The 21,555-nt window shown below is 38.0% G+C and overlaps 1 protein-coding gene across 1 annotated transcript in view; it reads right to left on the bottom strand.

The window, feature by feature from the left end:
• Window positions 1-20,748, bottom strand: part of DGKB (diacylglycerol kinase beta) — a 327,271-nt gene extending 306,523 nt beyond the window's left edge. The window contains exon 1 of the mRNA XM_071735359.1: window positions 20,528-20,748. The gene's annotated coding sequence lies outside the window, so the exon portion shown is untranslated. The remainder of the gene's footprint in view (window positions 1-20,527) is intronic.
• Between the last annotated feature and the right edge of the window lie 807 nt (window positions 20,749-21,555).

The raw sequence follows: 21,555 nt of genomic DNA on the forward strand, positions 1-21,555 counted from the left end.
TAGTAGCAGTAATAATTGCAAACCTGTATCTATTTCCCTATTTCATATCTATAAAAGTCTTCCTGCTTTCAACCTGCAATCTGTTTTGTCATGTTTAGTTTCTCACATAAAGGCCTGGCATGTCCACACTACACTTGATGCATTGCAAGTCAACATGGTAAGAGAAGCCTGTCTAAAAAAACACAGCTAAAAAACCCAAATCAATAAAAAAAAAAACCAAACCACCACCAAGTCACCAAGACCCTGCTGACTCAGAAACAAGATGGCAAGTTCACATTCCAGTTCATGGGAAATGAAATTAATTGATAATAACTGATAATTAATTGAAAATAACTGATAATTTTTAACTACTGTTTTAACACATTGTACATTCTAACTGATCAAAAGACTTCATACTATTGTGGGAGATTTCATCTGTAAGGAGATATGACTGGGGGAGGGATAGCACTACTGTTTTCATAAAAGTATGACTATCATTAAAGTTTCCTTTTACTGAATTTTAGTTCAACAGTAAATATCCTTTCAAGAACAACTCTTCATGTGTTCAATATTATGAAATATAACCTATGCATTTAAAATGACTTCTTAAAAAGCTTTAACTCACAGAAGCTCAAGACTTTTTAAACTGTCTCTTTTATTTCAAACTTTATGATCCTACAAATTAACTTTTTTGTTTATAGTTTAGATGAGATTTTAAATATCTGTTTGATAGACCTTTGTTCCTTTAATAGCTGGCCAAATATTGCTATACCTGCGAATATTAAATGTTAAAAAGCTGTCACAAGACAACTTCCACATGATCCTGCAAACTGCAAAATTACCTAAAAAGCTTATGCTTAGCTTTATTTTATTAGAGAGAAGCTATGAAGAAAAACCTTGCTACTTCTGAATAGGCACAAGAATATTATGCAACACTTAACCTTTCACTGTTTTTCAAAATTTTTATCTTAGAATTGCTTTATATAGTACAGTCTGTAGTAATAGTAGTAGTAGTAGATCTACCTCTACTAAAGGTACTACATCACTAAAGATCTGGATGTTTCATGAGAAGACTATATATGAAATGTGTATTACAGAGCTTGGATTTGATTAAAATCTTGCATGAGAATATAAATGCAATATTTATAAGCAACAAAAAGCAACACTTAAACAAAAAAAATCCACAACAAAAAACCCACCCATACCATCTATTTTTAGAGATGAAGAATTATTCTCTATTTCTCTATCCTGAAGAGCATCATGAAAGTTAAGAGATTTTCCAAAGTCCTTTGTATAGTCATAGGATCTACACATATAACACTCTCCCCCCTAATCCACTATGTAAAACTCACTGTCATCAATTAGAGAACATCCAAATTTTAAAAACAGTTATGTTAACAGAAATCATAATGTTGAACCTGATTTAATGCCTTGTTACTTATGAGCCATTCCTTTCACTTGTTCTATATTAACATACGCACAACTGAATTTTTCTACATATGAAAAAAAAGCCTAAAAAAGAAGTTTGCTCCATGTGCATCCTCTTTATATCAGAATATCACAGCTATGTGATCTATAGGTCACTCAGTTTACTAAGGTCATCCTATTTTGGTACAGCTCATGACATTTAAAAAAAAAAACAAAACACAACAAACTAACCCACACAGGAAAATAATAAAAAGAATAATTTAAAACAGTTCCATAAGGAGCTCTTTTTCCAAATAATATATTTGGAATGATAAAGTTATGTTTACAGAAATTTCTTCTCAGAGCATTCACCAATGACCCGCTAAAACTCATAAACCCTTCACAAGGGCAAAATGCATTTAAAATTAACTTGCTCATAACTTCCAATGGATATCCACAGAAGTGGCTTTGCAGCACCCATTTTGCAGTACCTTTTATAATGAATTCAGTTATTTTTGTATATATTTGTACTAAATCAAAAGACAGTTACCCCCTGCATTTTATCATTTGAGGCACAACAAGTTTTACCCAAGAACAAGGAATGACTATAAGCCACAACAAAGAAAAGCAAAGAAACAAACAAGACCACCACAGAGAAAGGTCACTCATATCAGGTCATGTGAATCTATGCAAATCTGGTATTCAAAAGCTTGAGATGCTGTTCTTTAGACAATGCAGGTAGAAATCCACAGAGCTGAGGTGGCCAACTGGGACTACACAGCTTGAGCACTCCACTGTTTTTTTTACCCAAGCTGGATTGTCTATACTCTGATGCCCAACAGTACTTAAATATATTTTGCTCTTCTGCTCCTTCTTTATAACTTGGCTTGACCAATGTAACAGATGAAAAATGTCAAGGAACTACTAATTACGTTATTATTTGCTTGTATTATAAAAGCAGAAACTGAGATAAGATTGACTATGACATTGAAAATACATACACAAGGGACGGACCTTACTTTTAAGTACATGGACTAGAAATATAGAAAAGATACATATAAAATTCTACAAAAAATAAGTAGAGCACTGGACTTCCCAAAGATTAGTATAAAACTAGTGACGAATTTTAAAAAGTGGCTAGGTCTCAGTTGGTATTAATTACTGTACTTCAAATTCACTGGACACACTGAAACGTTTTTTTTCTCAAATAATTTGCTCACTATCACACAGGAAGCATGTGGAGAAGTCAGGAACTGAACTGATATCTGTAATTGAATATATTTAAACACATGAACAGTCCTAATTTATGTAAGTCAATAAAGATGTCCTACCTCTTAACAGCTTTATTTTTGTCTACCCTACCCAGTTTGAACTGGTAAATTTAAGTCTAAACGCCTAAAAAGATTATCAAAATTATCATTTATATCTAGTTATCCAAATCATGGAGTTCTATTTAATATTCCTCCACCTCTCATGTGGAGCTAGAGTTAAAACTCCATTAATTATAACAAGTTGTTTAGGAAGCCTTTTCACTAACAGGTTTAACTACATGTATTCAATATTGTCACCATTCCAGAAAGCTGTGGCTGCCTTTCAGTTACTGTGACTTGTCCCAGAGTTCTGCTTTTCCTGTCATCTGTGCTGGCAAACTGTTTGGGACATGTCACAAGGCCTATTCAGCTCCAGCAGCTTCACACCTTTTCCACAGAGGTGGAACCCAAGCCCTCTCCCAAAATGGTGCTGAGAGGAGGTGCCCAGGGCCTGGGCCTACAGCCCAAGGGCCAGTAACACTCCTAATGTACCTCATTATTTGTCCCTGTCAAAATACTAAACAAGAGAAGATCAGAAGATCTGCAGCAATGTGCTTCAAGGTTCAAATCAAATCCAGATTACCTCGTGTTAAATCTTAGCTGCTTTACTGTCTTGCCCTTTAAGTCAGAAAAAGGTATATAGCTTAAGCATAATAAAGAGAAATTAAGAAAAGAGATGCTTCTACTTAGAATACAGAACTTCAAAATGCAACATAGTGTTTGCAGAGGTAGGTTAGAATGTAGTGCATTTAGCCTTTTTCAGGATCTACCCAAAACAAAAGATTATTCAAGATACTATTATAGATTTCTAACATTTACTTGTAGTTTCCAGTCCTCAAGGTTCCCAGGAACCAATTACATCACTAGATTTAGCTTACATTTCTTAAATTGGCACAACTAAAATAAGCAAGTTATTTCTTTTGGCATCTTAAAAGAATGAAAAACAAAATTTAGTGTACCAACAAAAGTCACTGTAAAAATATCCTGTTATAAATATATACGCAACATAATTTTATGGTTCCTATTTTCTTTTTTCTTCAAGTACTCTGAACATTACTGCTATTGTATCTTGCTTATATTTCAGAAACCCGGTGAAATCGAGCACAATTGAGGTGAAATTATGAGCACATAGATGGAGACAGACTATTCTGATGAAAAGAAGTAACATTTCATATTTTTACATTTTCCTCCCAATTTTAATTATTAAATTCTTCCAAATGTTTAAATAGCAGGTGCTGCAGATAATGGCAGCATACCTCCCACAACAGTGTTGCCTAATGAATTACAAAGTCCAAGACACCACAGATAACTAAGAGATGAGATAGGTATTTAGACTGATCATCTGTGAACCAGAAAGGTGACTCTTAAGTATTTCTATTTTGATATCTATAGAGCATTCCATTATTTTTTGCTTTAAAATCTACACATATTAACAAAAAAGTTCCAGTAAATAATATTAACACAGCATGTGTATTATTTCTTCTACCAGAAAGTTCAAGGGGAGATTTAACTAGAACTTCTTGCTAGTCAAAATTCCAGATAACACTGTATTTATTGATCTTCCAAATTTTCCATGTACAAAGTTTTCCTGAATAGTCAAAGCAATTACAGTACTAAGAGTTTCAAAATACTCCAAAAATACTTTACTGAAAATAGCGAGCTTTGCTTTTGCTTGCTTGGCAGAATCAGCCAAATTATGCACATTTTTTAGATATATCAAAAGTTGCGAAAACGTCTTTTATGGGACATCATGATTGCTCCATTTGTGGTAAAGTTGCCCTGGGACACAGCATTTTACAAAGAAAATTGCATTACAATGGCCCACATTGAGCCATCTGTTGTAAAAAGAACTCTCCAGTGATTTCTATGGAGAAAAGTCTTCAAAAATAAATGGAACAATATGTCTCCAAGTACTTTTTTTTTTTTTTTTTTTTTATCTAGTTTTAATACTTCTGAATTAAAAAAGATTATGAAAAATTTAGCAAACTGTAACATTACCACTGAGTTACCCTCTTAATCTTCATCCGCTCCCAACCAGGTGCACAAGCACACAGACAGCCACACAGGTCAGCTCCATGGCTACAGAGGTAAGTGATGATCCCCACGGTGCAGGGGTTGCTCGGGGAGCCTCAGCTTTCACAGAAGGAGAGTTGTGCTGATTCCCTTCCACTTATACCCCTCTAAGTAACACCTTGTGCTACAGGTACCCACAAACACTGTGGCAGCAGCAGAACAGCCAACAGCATCATCCATCCCAGCAAAAGTAAGCAGGCTACAAAAGCCATACAGCCACAAGCAAAAACATTTGGGATCCAATAGTCTGACATTACCCTCACATTTGACCACTGTCACTTCAAAATCCTTCCACAAGTTACACTGTAAATAGTGTGGATGCCACAGCCATAGAAAGAAGCCATGGAGGGGGAGGCATGGCGACCTTTCTTTTAGTCTTTGTAAACACTGTGAACAAATTTCATCAGGCAAAATACCTTAGATGCTCTTCACCAACTCCACAGAACATCAAGAAAGGAAAAAAAACATTGTCATGTCTTGTTATTGTCTACTCTAAGACTACTTCTCTGACACAAAATGCAACTTTAAATTTTAATGCTGCAAAAACACGACTTTCCTGGTTTACTTGCTTTTGAATATGAGATCTCTGTAAAATACCAAAGTAATCATAAAGCTCTTGATTTAAGTCCAAAGGAAATACTTCATATTAAGAGACGTACAAGCCTTATTTACACTACACCAGAATTGTTCTTTTGCAACAGATACACAGAGAACATCTCCAGAAATTGCCTGATGAAGTAATCCGAAAACCTTTTCAAGAGAACAATAACCTTCTGCATCAGTACAGCTTCATATTATCTCATGTCTGACTTACAACAAGGACAAAAGCTTCCATTAACTTCATTAAACAGCTATTATCTTAGAATTCCAAAGTTTTCATTCATAACCAATGTTCTTAGATTATTAGTATCTTTTGGTTAAACAGCCTAGTTCAAAGGTACTCTATGCTTTTACCTAATCGTCCAGACAGACAGCAGTAACATAGCCAGATGACAGTAAAAGCATTATCACAGAACCTAAGTATTCATTTCACCAGTTCCATAAATTGCTTCAGTTTTATAGGTCTAGATAGTAATTCTAAACCACGTAAGAGACATATTGAAGGTAATTCCCACCTTCCCCACATCTGACACAGATATCACTGCTTTTGCAATATACATTTGACATGGGTGAAACAAACCAACCCTATAACCCAGGCCACCCAAGTACAACTACTTACAAGAGACTTAGCTAAAAGCAAAAATACAAGACAGAAAATCACCTTTATCCTGGCCCAAACTAGGACATTTGTTTGAGTATCAATGAGGTAGAGAGCAATGTTTTTTTATATTTAGAATTCCTTTAGTCATGCAAACGGGATCCCTCCCAAAAAAAGGTCCAAACTGGAATACTAGTAACAGAAAAAGTGACATGTAAAACATCAATACAAATTTCTAACAATTTTACGTGAAATCACAGAACTGCAACATCTACATGAAGATGTGGGTTTCTTTCCCTTGTTAAAGAACCTTTCCCTCTTCACACCTCTCAGACATCACAGCCTCCAACTTATGCTCGATCCTAGTGTGCTGCCTTCTTCCAAGCACCATTTCACATCTCTGTAACTTGATGTTGCTTAAGCACCACTACACTTTGCATGCTCCCCTTATGCTCCAGAATTCACCAAGGGCTCAGTTTATGCCCTGAAACAAAAAACTCCTTGCTCTACCCATTCCAAAGCCAGAGTACATCACCTCATCCTGGCTCCTCTCACCCTTGAGAAGGAACGTGCCCATGTGCCCACCCTCAATCTTTCACTTCCTCACATCTTCTCATTCTTGTGCCTCCCCCAGCACAAGAGGAGCTCGCATCCTGCTCTGCCTGTGCAGGATGCAGTCACAAGGCTTCAACTTGGGTCACCAGGTTTTCCCAAAAACCATGACAGCATTTCACACCCAACACAAAACTTCCCACTGGGTTTCTCCCTACCAGAAGAATTATTCTAAGCTTCTCTCCCACACATACAAGAAAAGAATACAAAAAATAGTGACACATTTTATTAGATTGTGTGTGGCTGTTTCTTCCAACTTTTCCTGCCACTTTGCTCTTGCAAGCAATCTGTTGTCTGCTCTTGCAAACCATCTTTAACAGTAACTTCAAATCTCCTAAGAGGCAATCCTCACTGAGTGCAGTTTCCACAAAATAACACAGTCCATTTCTTCATTTAAAAAGCAGATTCACTCAACCTTGTCCATCTTTGCCTAGGACCTTCTCAGTTTTACAGAATGCTGAAATTTTAGCCCCAGCACTAGGTAAATGGGAGTGCAGATTGATTTTTCACATATCACAAACTGCTGTAATCATCCCAAGTAGAAAAGTAAATATTTTTGAAATGGAAATACTGCCAAAATACGCTGAAATAAAATGCAAATCAAGCATGACTGTGCATATGACAACTCTTTTAGTGCCTGCCCACTGGTATTGGATGCTAGCAAATCACTTTCCCCTATATTACATCTGTACAAACCACACCTGATATTCACAGAAATTGAAAGAAAAGATGCACTGTTAATGGAGGCATCCTGCATTTTTATTGGAATTCCATTTTGGGAGGTGGGAGTTGGGGGAAGCACTCACCATCTTTTAGGCAATAAGCATTCGAAAAGAGATGGATTTTATAATTCTTCTTTTCCTCTTTCATTTCCTACACATGCCAGTTCTCACAAATATTTAGGAAAAGGGGAAAAAAACATGACAAAAAACCCAAACAACCCCCCTCCCAAAAAAAAAAAACAAACAAAAAAAAACCCTGAAATATCCAATAAGCCAAGCAGAAATCCAGTTTCCCTCTGCAGTCACTTCCCCTGTGGTAACCACTGGCAGTGCCCCTCTGAGAACAGCCCAGGCATCCCCCACCTTCATGGTTCCTATATCTGGAGTGCTCTGTCAACATGCAGTGCAGAAAATAGAACAGGAACAGCACCGAGGAGTTAAATACAGGGTTGCAGCAGCAGTCAGAGGATGCATGAGAGGGGGTACAAGATGGCTAGAATTTTCCTCAGTTGCTCTTTTGGTGGTCTGTTTTAGAAAACATACCATGTTTTGTTTTTTTTTTCTAAAATGCTATAAAAAAGAGTGGGCAACAAGGGGAGTAACTGAGCAAAGCTTAACTTCTGTCACACATTTCAATGACTCTATAATAACTGTGTAGGAAGAGGCTTACACACATAGATTAACATTTTTATTTTACAAGACTTCTATGTATAACTAAATATAGATTTCCATGCAGTATAAGAAATACATAATTGCTACTATATAGTTCCCTATATTTTATTAGCACGCTTCCATCTTTCTAAGATTGTTACCCCTGGGGAACCAATGCAACAGAAAAATCTATTGTGTAATGTTTAGTTAAACGCACAGGTGATATAGAAATACATAGATAAGATACAGCAGAGAAACAACAGTGATCTAGAACAAAGAGCTGTATCTGGAGACTGATGAAAAATATTTATTTTCTGAGAATTAATGTATACATTTTACATATTCCTAGAAAGCAGAGTATAAACTGCTACAATATAGCAAAATCCAGATGAACAGAAAAATGAGTTAATAAAAAAAAAATTCAAGTTTGTTGTTTGCATTTTTCCACTAAAAATTAAAAACATTATTTTCACATCTGCACATGCATCTTCCAAACATGCAATTTCATTATGAGGAAAATCACCTAAGGCTCTGAAGGGTATAAAACGAGTTAAACATCGGATCCACGCATCTTCTGGCTTCAGTTCTCCAAAATGAATGAAGTTACGACAGCAGCAGGGCATTTCAAACCCAGCTCTCTCCCAATTCCCACATTACTGACCGCAAATCACTTAACTGAAGCCTCTCTGGGGACCTCTGTACCACGACAGCTCTGCACATCACTGAAATTCCCGCATACGTCAGCAGCAGCTCCACACGCAGAAGGACACTCACAGTTCCAGAGGCATTCATCCCTCTTGGTCTAAATCCTAATGTAACTCCCTCAGAACACCAGCAGGATAGAAGCTGCCTGCGTACGCTTTTTATGCATGTATTGTGAGGGTCATAATACAAAGATAGCTTAGGGAAAATACACAGAAAATAAATGTGATAAATTCTGCCAAGGAGCCGATCATACAGGAGGTCACACCACAATTGTCAGGGTTATGATGCATTGATTTTATGCTATGCATCATTTTTCTTTCAAAACTCTATAGTATAGAATACAACGCTCAACCTACCTCCATATTTTCAGAATAAGTGAATTTTAAAAATAGTAGTAACTGGAGTCCAACAGCATTTACCAGATTCACCTTTGCGAGTTCAGATCCACAGAATAACAGCATTTGACAGAATTCAGTAAGTTTACTACCTCAGAACATTTAAGTGGAAATTATTAAATTTATTTATCATGTAAATTTTTGTAGTGTACACTTAATAGGGTGGCACCAGTCTCTCTCATTAGCTCAGACTGCCTATGAAACACTGGACAATATTTCATATATTCGTATAACAAAACACAGAATTGTAACTCGCACTAAAAGGATTTAAAAAAAAGATGTAATGCAAGGCTATGTACTTTATTATTTATAAACCTTACTATTTACAATCATTATTTATAATGAGTAGTAGATCATATGGAATAATTTATGGGAGATGAATTTTTTTTCAATTAAGTGTGATCGCCAATCTCACAGTAGTATAATTCTTGGAAAAAGACTCACAGTGAGAATATCCCCATTTAAAATTTAAGACATAATATTGTTCCTATCTTCTCCAATATTTAAATGTAAAATAGCAGACCTTAAAAAACCGTGGCAGTAACTTCTTTGCTTAAGTATCTTCACAGATGAGCACAGAAGGCATAAAAATATAGCTAAAGTATTAGATTTTATTCAAAAATAAAATTATCTCAGTGAACTGCCCTCTTTCTTCTTGTAGCACTGTTGTTTTAATGTCTTGGTCTTGCACTATAAATCAAGTTATTTTTTAGACTGCAGGGAGACAGTCTGTGGTTTGTGGTCAGGGTGTGCAAAATTGATGCTCAGTCAACCCCATCTGAATGAAGCACCAATGACACAGTTTCCTGAGGCTGTAAATGACCAGACACAATGGTCCATGTGATCCATTCCAGTCCCATATACCTAATTATTATATTAGTCTATTAAAAGAGGATGAAAATGGGGATGTTGCTCTTTTGAAAAATAATAATATTGTACTAAACAGTCAATTCTTTAGTAATAATACATTCAAACACATAGCAACAGTTACTTAAAGACACCCCTTCTGTTGGACAGATGATCCAGAAAAAAGCAACATTTCTGTCAGGCTTTGGGCTTCATCCAGAACTAATGTGATCCCAGTTAGTGCTAAGATACTTGGTTGGGAACAGTTTCTCTAACAACCACAGTACTTGTAAGTAACTATACTGCACCAGACACCTTCTGACAGCTAGGAATTTACGTATGTTGACAACACACAATGAAGATTTGCTGGCATATTCTGCATATAGCTCATATAAAATTATATGGAATGTATGCATACTATATATAGTGTAGATATATACGTATAGTATATGCATGTGTATATATATATACACATACATACATTTTCTAAATTGACAAACTCAAGGTATTCATGTATTATGCAGAAGAATATTTTGTATAAGGTTATGGCTAGAAGACTAGCAAACACAGAAAAAAAATGTAAACATCTTCAAAGAATTTCTGAAACATTTTTATTTCTAATAAGCCTTTGAATAAGTTTACACAAGAGGTGTGACTTCATAACAATCTTCAGCTCACCATCTATTTTCCTTACAAACAACCCATTTCCAGTTGATGACCAACTCATTCTTCTACTTCTTATTATACCCATACCAATGAAACAATTAACACAGATATAATGTTAATAAGGATGGACACAGGAAAAGATGTGGAGCTGTAACAGAATTTAGGTACAATATAGGCACTAAATCCCTTAATAGCCTGGCTCTTCTTCCTCTTGCTTGCTAATGCCACTTCCCACTGGAATAGTTACATGCGCCTCAGTACTGATTAATATAAACTAATGCACAAAAAAAAAAAATTCTAGCAGTACACTTAAAGTGATGAGCAGTGAGCTCATCAGTCAGATATAAAATTTTGGAATTATAATCAGAAAATACCAGATCAGTGCTCAGCAGCATTCAGAAAGGAACAGAGAATTTATTTCATTGTACAGATCCCTTAGTACACTTGCATTTTGAATCATGCAAGAGGTTTTGGATTTTCAAATCGGTAAGAGTAGAACTGGAAAAAGAGATGGATGAAAAAGATGGGGCAACTCTCTCGTAGGGAACAAAAGCAACCGACAGAATTCTCCCAGCTTCGAAAAGAAGCAACAGGCTATGGCAGAGATCTGTAAAATGATCAATATGTATAGATTGTCAGAGCCTGGAGGGATGCTCTGGGGATGCTCAGGCTCTGCTTATTATCTTCTCTTGAAAATCACTGTTAGGAGACAGCATACTAGTCCAGACAGACTTCTAGCCTAATGCAGTAAGGCTTTCTTACACTTCAAAGAAGGATGAAGTGTGATACCATTCACCTGCTTTACTAGTAGTGCCATGTCTTGATATGGGTATGAATAAACCATGGTGAAGTTTAAGGATAATGTGCAAAATATCAGTCCACAAAAATATGAAGTCCAGACAGAACTGGTTAGTACTAAAGACTTGCTCTGAAAAAAAGTAAATGCTACAATTTTTACCACATTCTATACTGTGTGTGTTCACTTGCCACATGTTCAGCACATCCGGTATTGGGGCATAAACCAACAGGTTTTAGTGGCGATATGTATGGTCTTCAAAAATAACAAGAACTGATGGATAACATCCCTTTAAGTTCTAATTTTGCTTGCAGTCATTTACAGAATCCTACTGCAAATGAATTGAGGAATGGAATCTGCATTACCAACTCTTCAGAAGAATCCACCTACCATAACTATGATCATTCTCCCCAAAAACCCTTAATGTCAGTATTTAAGGTCTTCAAAAAATGGTGTTTAAATCCATTTTAAGGTATTTAAGGATATTATGGAGCATTTAAGTATTAAGACAGAAAGGATATGCTGTCATGAACTGCCTTTCTTTCCTTTCCCTTCTATTCCATTAGGTTATCACAAAAAAAGAAATATTCAGTGAAATTTGTGTTAAATCTGCATAAATAATGACAACACTGTTGAAGATAAGACTATTATCTTCCCTTCTACAACACCCACAGGCTGAAGATCATCACACCATAAATATACTGCCTTCAGGTTCTTGATTTTTGAACAGCTTAAAAATCTCTCCAAACTTTACACAAGGAATTTATCTTTCAACAGCCTTACCATTTCTTACACATCCCTAAAACACTTAAATTGATGTAGCAGATATTAAGTTTTTGAGACATTTAGATTCTATATATATATAGGTACATTTATATACAGGTTCTGTTTACAGAGGGTCTATAATCCCCTGTTTCAATGCACCCCTCAAACACAGACTACAGACTCAGTCTAGACAAGACAAAAAGCAATTTTTATACCAACATGCAATAATGAGCTACACATGTAATGCTTATTTTTTATATTAGCATCAAGGATAGTTATCAACATACACAATGTTAAGCAAGTACAGAAGATCTTCACAGCAGACCTGAAGACACACATCAGGTCTCCTGGAGAGGAACTGCATATTATTCCTTCATGGATTAATAATTTGCTCATAGTTTTAAAGAGACAGCACCTGCTCTGCCAGACACAGATTTGCATTTTCAAAGAAAGAGAGAAGTAAAAAAGACAAGGGGAGGAGTGCTAAAACTTTTCCTGAATAAATTAAAGATTAATAATCTCTAAGAGGAGGAGACGAAGTATTTCAATCTGAATGAAAACTGCAGAACTTGCCAAGAAATACGTACAAGAATTGGCAAACTTTTCCTGCTTCTGATGCTCCCCAGGGAAAGCTGGCCAAGAACGTAAATAATGCAAAATGAACCAGACCTTGACCTCACAGCAAATCTAAGGAGTTGTACACCTTGTCAGGATACACGGAAGGCTTTTATCTGATTTTAGTGCAAACAAACCAAGAAAGAATGTCTTACAGTTCTGTAACTGCTGTCATTTTAAATCCATGCTCCACAGTAGTTTATTCTGGATTTTGCAAATAAAGTTTTTGTTGTTTTTTTTTTCTCTTAAAATGGCATATGAATTAAGGATGAATTACAGAAGTTTTCAAGGTTTCTAGATGATTAAAGCATTATTCCACCCCCACAGTAGTGGTTCTCTAGTTAGTTTCATGGACCAATGATGGTCTTAATAAATCATCCTGTTAGGATACTGAAAAGGTATTAGGCCATACCTTCCTTTTGTTGGACAGCATTCTGAGAGTTGCTAAGGTAGGATCTGAAATGAGAAACCTCAAAGACCAGAGTTGAGCAGGAACATACCCTGAACTGAAATACACTCAGAGGGATTATGGCTCCAGGTCTTAGGGAGTGTAAGATATTTTATATGGCTCATATATTCTTAAGAGCTTCTTCTGTAGCTAGCAGCTTTCTAAACCACACTAAAATATTGCTTAATATGTTACTGTTATTTGGAAAAGTGTATCTGTTGTGATTCTACAAAATTCTTCTGTCATTGCTAGATAATCTACCCTGACCTCTGGCTAATAAGGCGTGAATAAGAACACACAGAAATCCTTACTGAGATTTGAATCCCCTCTTGTTCACTATAGATGTAACTACATGTAACTACTGGATCATCACGATTATTTTTTCTCAACACCAAAAGAAATATGTAAAAATCACCCTGCAGGTGCACCATGTAATGCAGAGTAGAAAAATATCTTGATAAATCATAAGAGTAATCCCACAAGCTCGGGTTAGAGTTTCTGGATGCTTAAATTATTTATAGGAAACAACATTTGACAAAAGATAGAGCTTTTCTATGAGTCATTATTTTGAATCCACAAAGGCAAATAATTTCATAAATGAATATGTTATTTTACTAGGTAAGGAACACAAAATAGCTACTTGACATTTCAAATTTAAGGAGGAAGTAAATTAATATTCTCACCATAGTAAACTAACTTCGATTAACACTGCCTCATCTTCGAAGAGGGGAGGTTTCCCAAGAATTCGTTCTCCAGGAGGAAGTAAAGGTATATTGTTATCACAGTAATCTACTGCAATTAATGACTCCTAATCCTCAAAGCTGGAAGGTTTCCCCAGGACACCTCCAGCCATTCTACTTTTATGAAGAAACGGCTGTGTCAACAGTGCTAAGGCTAAGGAGGGCAGGACAAAGCTTTATTTCTCTGTTTTATAAAAGATTACATTGCGCAGAAGGTTTGAATTCTTTGGCATAGAAGATGTAAGGCTCCTTACACAGAACTTTTCACAAGTCTTCTGTGAGAAAAAGAAAAAAAAAAAAAAAAGCAAAATGACCCACTGTCACTCCTAAGCAGCAGTCATGGAACCGACAGAACTGCAAACATGGTTTGGGTTGGCAGGGACACCTTCCACTTGACCACATTGCATAAAGCACCATCCAACCTGGCTCTGAACACTTTCAGGGATGAGGTATCCAACAACTTCTCCGGGCAGCCTGTTCCAGTGTCTCACTCTCATAATTAAGAATTTCTTCCTAATATCTAATCTAAACCCATGGCTTGAAAACCATTTCAACCCAATGGCTTGAAACCATTACACCTCATCCTATCACTACATATCCTTGTAAAATGTCCCTCCCCAGCTTTCCTGTACGCCTTTTCAGGTACTGGAAAGCCACTGGAAGGTCTTCCTAAAGCTTTCTTTTCTCCAGCACAGACAACTCCAACTCTCTCATCCTCTCTTCACAGGAGAGGTGCTCCAGCCCTCCGATCATCTTTGTGGCTCTATTCTGCACTTGCTCCAACAACTCCATCTCCTTCTTGTGTTGGGAGCTCCAGAACTGGACACAATTCTGTGTGCTGTGTCATAAAAGAAAACCAGAGGGGTAGAATCACCTCCCTGGACCTGCTGGCCACACTTCTTTTGATGCAGCCTATGATTCAGTCAGCTTTTTGGGCTGCAAGCCCACCTTGCCAGTTCATGTTGAGCTTTTCAGCAAGCATCACACACAAGTCCTTGTACTACTATACAAATTTAAATTCACAATAGCATGTGAAGATAAACCTGGGCACAGCTATATTTATATGACATGTAGAACACAGTAAAACTAAATGCCTGAGCAAGGCTTCACAGTTTCAAAGTAAACCCAGAATTCTCAGAAACTTCTAATTTTATTTTCCATAAAAAAGTATTATTGTATTTTTTTTTTTTCAATCAGCAAGGAATTAAAACAGTCTTTTTTAATAAAAGCATATCATAGCTTTTTTTTTTTTTTTAAGACATGAAGAAAAAAAATAAAAATGCTACAAAGTACTTGTTTATTTAGCTATATTTAAAAATAGGTTCTTTGATATTTAACTTCTGGTATGTAGCCCATTCTGAGCAACTAGGTTTTTTTCAAGCTATTTCACTCTGTAGGATTAAGTATTGTGTTTTGGTTTGGGTTTTTTTTTTTTTTTCAGAAATGCATAGAGCTTTGATACATTCTTACCAGTTCAATTCTCCCTTACACTTTTCCTTCTGAGAAAATACCTAGGGGTACAATTTTGTCACCACATACTCTAAAATTAGACCCTAACAAGTGAAAAATCATCCCAGTCAAGCACCATTTGTAATGAATTGTGACCTGGGTACATCCAGAATGTACTTCAACTGACCTATATAGGATGCTCATCTTAAAATTAAGATTTTTCTCTGCTGATGCTTTTGTTTTTCCATTAGCAATAATAGAGGGGACAACAGGTAACTGAATATAGGGCAGATAACCCCCATTTATATTGTCTAAATTATCCAAATATGAAGGAGTAACCAAATTATAAAAACCCGAGTAAAAAATTTCTTTCAAGACTAACCATGGGGAAAAAAATACAGCTACAGTAAACATTAAATTTCCTCTTGCATGCTTAAGTTATTCTTGTTTTTAAACACCGATTTGGCCATTTTCATCTATTCGATATAATTTTTTCTTACTAATTCCATTATATCCCTTTTTTTAAGCTTCTTTCCTTCTTCCCTTCTAAAAATCATCTTTCTATTCAGTTGATGAATCCAACCATTCATGCATAAAACATGAGAAAGTCCACAATTAAAAAGGCAAAATATTGCAGAGGAAAAATAGAAGCATATTCTAGAATCTTGGGATAGAGTTCATACTGCTTATGTCTAGGCCATATTTACAAGACACCATTGGCTTTCCTTTCAAAAGACAAGACAGGAAAACATACTGATTTCATATCATCCATGATTCTTTCCCAGGTTTCTCCAGTTGCCTTACTATTTCTATTTCTACCTTTTCCTTATATTTAGCTTGTTAACCATCAAGGGCCACAAACCTACAAATATAACTGCATGAATAAAACACATGTACTTCAACAGCATCTGGGATTAATTTCTGATATTGTCGAAACCTGAACCAGTGTAAGCATTAGAAATATCTACCTGGAGACAAATTTGGACCAAAGTACATTTGACTAGTTGCTTTTCCTTTATGCAACACATATTAGAAGAGAATGGAAAAAAAGGAACAATCCATGTGAGTTCTCCATGGTCCCTGAATAAGCCAAAATTACATTGAAACCATTCACAATGTCCTCTAAAATAATCTCAAAGGGAAGTGAAGAACCTTTGCACAGTAGAAGACCATCAGATTTTGATACACAGTGCAAACTTTTATGAAACCTGCATTATATATCTGTTGGGATCCTTCCTTCTGTGAGGACTATAATCAACTACTTAGCACTGGACATCCCACTGAACATCTAATTTAAAAAAGTAATTCAGTATTTCAAATCAAGTAATCAAAACATGGCTAAAAATCAAGCTAACAAAACAAAACAAAAAAATCATTGCATTTGCATTAACTAAAGATTTCTGCCAGTGTATATATAAAAGGTCCTCTCCTGAAAATATGAATCCTTAACCAAAAGAAGGTCATTTTATTCATGGCTTCTTACAGTAAATAACAAATGGTATCTAAAAATAAAACATTAATCTGTCGCTGCAGTTAGAATTCGAATTAGCAACACTGAAATGACAAATGTGTTTGCAAGTTTGTTTTCCTTTGGTTTGTTTTTTTTTTCTTTAAATTTGTTTGGAGCAGCAAAATAGTGTCAGAGTTGTACATTTACATTCCATTCTGGTAAGAAGGGGATGGACAAGAAATAATTAAACAGCCTCCAAATACTTGTATTTGTTAAGCTTTTAAACTTGTGACAAACTAACTAAACGAAACTATATCCCCTCAGGGTTAAACTGCTCCAAGCATTATTCAGAGAAATCTATTTTCTTCAGAAACAATTGAAAAAGGAAAACGTGTTCTACGTCGCATAAAGCTGTTTTACTGGGGGGTTGGGAACTATTACCCACCTCAATTTCAAAAAAAACCCAACAAACCAGTAAATAAATAAAAATGAGGTCCTCAACTTCCTAAACGAGCCTTAGTACTGCTAAAGGAATTGATGTGATGTGGGTAAAATTAAGATAATCATTACAGTAGTGAAAGCAAAGTCATGCTGACAAACTGATTATATCAGTTTCAAAGCCCAAATTCACATCTTTTTCAGCTCTTGTAGATGAGCTATCAAAAATAACTACAAACATCCAATTCTTTCCAATGAGACCCAGCATGTCACTTCTTAAGCTTTCCTCCAGGACTGTGAATTTGCTGGTTCAGCTATATAGCTAGTCCACAAAGAAAAAAATATTCACATAATACTGTTATGAAAAACTACAATTATGGGCAAATAATTGTCCTAAGTCTACTATTACTGTTAGTAATTAGTCTGTAAGTGCTTCAGGAAACAATGGACAAGAGTTCTCTGACTGACGAAACCCACAACTGAAGGTCAACAGATCCTTTATGGGGAATTCTTCTCACAAAAAGAATTCTTTTTAACCTTTTATGCCACCTTATTGATTAAAATAAAAACACTATAATTCCTACAGAATAAGGCTTAGAACTCATCTGTGTAGGAAAAAAAAAAAAAAAAAAAAAAGTGTGAATGCTATCCAGAGCAAGGCCTGGTACATTGCATTGGTTTATTTTTTCCAACAGTGGTGAAAAGCACATATGACAACACCTGAAACAGGCTGCAAACTTCACTTCATAGTAACAAGAAGCACGGAGCTGGAATCCAAAAGTAATTTTTTCAGAAAGCCAGCATCCTTTTCCTCAACAGTACTGCACTCTGTTGATGCCTCCTAGGTTTCACATCATACCTTTAAAATAAGCATCGATGTATTTCTTGACTATCTTCTCCTTTCCACGTGTAAATCTGGCTGAACATCTTTTGCTCCTACACACCAACACACAAAACAAGACCTGGTCTTTCTAAGCATTGTCACTCTTTCATAATTCTAGATAGAGATGAGAACATTCTGCTACAAGCTTTTCACAACAGTCCACAACTCTCACCATGATGGGTTACAAGAAGATAGAGAATGAACACATACAGAATCACATGAAGTGCTCTTTGCAACTAAGTAAATTTTAACCAAAGAAACATGAGGAATACTCCCGGCTTTAAAAAGATTTGTTAAAATTGTGTGCAGAAAGTGTAACATCGATGATTTAATTCGTGATGATGCTAAATTCGTAACAATTCAAAGAGAGTGAAACATTACAAATCCTCCTCATATGCTATTGAAGTCTATTAATAAGTTACAAAACATAACTTAAGCCCATCATCTTTCATTCTATGGGTGCCACTCACAAGGATTTGGTGCCATTGTCACACAAGCAAAAGCAAAAGAAGTCCAGTCCCACTATCCAACTGAGAGAAGTTTTTTAATGTTGACCTATTAGTAATTCTACTCCCAAATGTGCTCTACTGCACTCTGCTTTATCAAAATGCTGGTCTAGTACCCATCCTTTTCCTCATTCCTGTTCCAATTATATCATTTCATTGGCAAAAGATACCTAGATCTGGCAAGTGTCACCTGAATAACAATTTGTTCCAGAACAGAAATGGTACAGAAATTTTTTATAAATAGAAAACCTGATGTCTAGTTCTCTTCAAAATACGTATTAACTTCATTAATTTCAAACTGCACAAACTCTTCAAAGTAACTTACCTGTTCAGTTATACATTTCTACTGAACACTGTTCTTTGAGTGTTTTGAGACACCTATAGGTGTTTACAGGAAGGTTACTTCAGTTTGTAAACAAGTTTGTATACATTTCTTCTTCCTGAACAGGATATACTAATTCCTCAGCTTGCTTAAAAGCAGCATCTTCACTAGTTTAGAGTCATCTATCTTAGATTAACAGATTTAGGCCCCAAATATTTCAGATTCATCACATAAAATATCTCACTCCACACACGTTTCAGACTGTTGAGTAATTTTTTTATGACTTCCCTGCCATGAAAAATAAATTCCTCCCACCTTGACAAATGAACAAGGGACAACATAAGCCCCAGGAGGAAAAAAACTGCTTTGTGATCCCCCATGTTTCTTGATGCTCCTTTTCAATCTGTACCATACAGGCATTCCAGTCTATAAGAAATACTGGATTATCACTTCGAGAAGAAACAAAGGACTTCTTTCCTGTCATTTTACCCATAAAGCATAGCACAAGTCCAGTAATTTGGGAATGCCCAGTAGGCTCTTGGTATGGATTTTTTACAGATGTATACCAGTATTTTTATATATGTGGGAGCTTAATACCATTCAAGTACACATAACAAATACTATTACCTTGCTACGTTAGGTCATTTGACCTAAACAGGAGCATCAAAAAACAAACCCCAAGCTCTCTCTCCTCCAAGATTTACTGGATTTCCCCATTCTGTTGCATTGCCTTTCTTATTTTATGATATGGATTTTATAAGCTCATTTTGTCTGCATTTTAAAGTTCCACCAACCAGGTAAAACTGCTTCTGAAAATCATTAAAGTTCTCACTAAATATGTAAAACAGCAGTCAAACAGAACAATTAACTGAGGACCCTATAATTTGCTTGTTTAGCTAAGGCAAAAAAAAAATAAAAATACTCATGACACAGTAATCTTCTGAGAAAACCTTTTATCCATTTCAAAAACAGGATAGTCACAATGAAAAATGTAATTACATACACACCCGACAAACAATACTCTTCAACAAAATTAATCACAAAACACTGGACTCCACAAAACAGGAACAAGCTCTGTCTAAGCTGATGTCAAGCACCAGAAGTCTTTTCAATTAGTAGAGGATTTTAAATTTTGCCTTGAAAAGTCCCTTAGACAAGCAGGGTGGCACATCAGCGCTCAAAGTTCCAGCAGACCAGCCTCCAAAGCCTAAGTTTGCGGCTACATCTTTTGTTTCCTGCACTCGCTCGGTTCGCCCTGCACTGACTGCTTCAACAAGCCACCGCTTTGAGCCCAACTACCAGCGAGAGCCCGGGCAGCATCAGGACATCGACCGGTGTGGAGCGAAGTGATGTAGGTCAGCGAGGCAAAGCGCCATTAACTACTAACCAAAGCGACAAGTCGTGAAAAAATCACAGCACGGTTAGCTACAACTTTCCGCCTAGCCCTTCCACTACCGTCCATACACGCACCCGTACAAACACGGCCCCCCTCCCCCGCCCCCGGTTCCGCGACTGCAACCAGTTCAGCCGCCCAGCGACTCCCGAACTTACTGCAGTGCTATGCGGGAGGAGACGCACGGCCCTGGGATGCGAGAGAGCCCGGCGCCCTGGGCAGCGGCGGGAACCGGCCATCCAGCCCGGCCACGGCCGTCGCCAGCCCCCCCGCCCTGCCGCCGGCTGCCGCAGCCCAGCTCGCCCGACCCCGCGGGGCCACCGCCGCCCTCCGCGGCGCAGCGCAGATGCCAGCAGCCGCCCTCCTCCCGAGAACAGGCAGCTACCGCCGGGCCGCGCAGTTTTAAGCAGCTGTGCGCCAACACATCTCCCACCCCCTTTCTGGCAGGGTGGCAAGGGGGAGGGGACAGGCGACACACACACACACACAACACAACACACACACACACACAGACACACACACGCACACACACACTCCCGCCCCCAGCACAGCTGCGGTACCTGTTGTCCAGCGCCTGCACCCGCCGGGCACCGCCTGCTCACTCCGCGGCTCCGCGTCTGATACCCGCTCAGGAGGCGGTGCGGTAAGACCCGCGCACAGCTCCGCACCTCTCCGCTCTCCCCGGCGCGGGAACACGCAACCCCCTCACCGCGCAACACTTGCCCAAAGTTTACCCGCTCTCCCGGCCAGCGGTGGCCGCGCCGAGCTGCCGGGCGCCTTCCCGCCCGCTGCGAGGCAGCGGGGCTGTGACAACAGCCGCGCAGACGCGGGGACGCGGAGGGGCTTTGCGCGGCTCTCGCTGCGCACCTGCTCAGCGCCCGCCCTCGCGTACCTGCCGGCCGGGCTGGGAGAGAGGCGGCGGGAGGGGGAGGAGGAGGCAGGCGCGGAGCTGCTCCCACGCAGGTGCGCGGGCACTGCGCCCGCGGGTACCGCGGCTCAAGGGCCCGGGGGAGGCTGCGCCCTCGCTAGCGCGGCTCCGGCCGGTCCGAGGCAGCCGGTGTCCCCCGGCAAGGCTGACCCGGTGTCCAGTGGTGCGTCCAGGAGCCGCCTCAGCAGCTCGCAGCCGTGCCCGGCTCGGCAGCCTCCATTTGGCCGTCCCTGCTGAGGGACCTTGGTGAATTCAGGG

Source organism: Heliangelus exortis, chromosome 2 (assembly GCF_036169615.1).
Source record: "Heliangelus exortis chromosome 2, bHelExo1.hap1, whole genome shotgun sequence".
NCBI classification, from domain to species: domain Eukaryota; kingdom Metazoa; phylum Chordata; class Aves; order Apodiformes; family Trochilidae; genus Heliangelus; species Heliangelus exortis.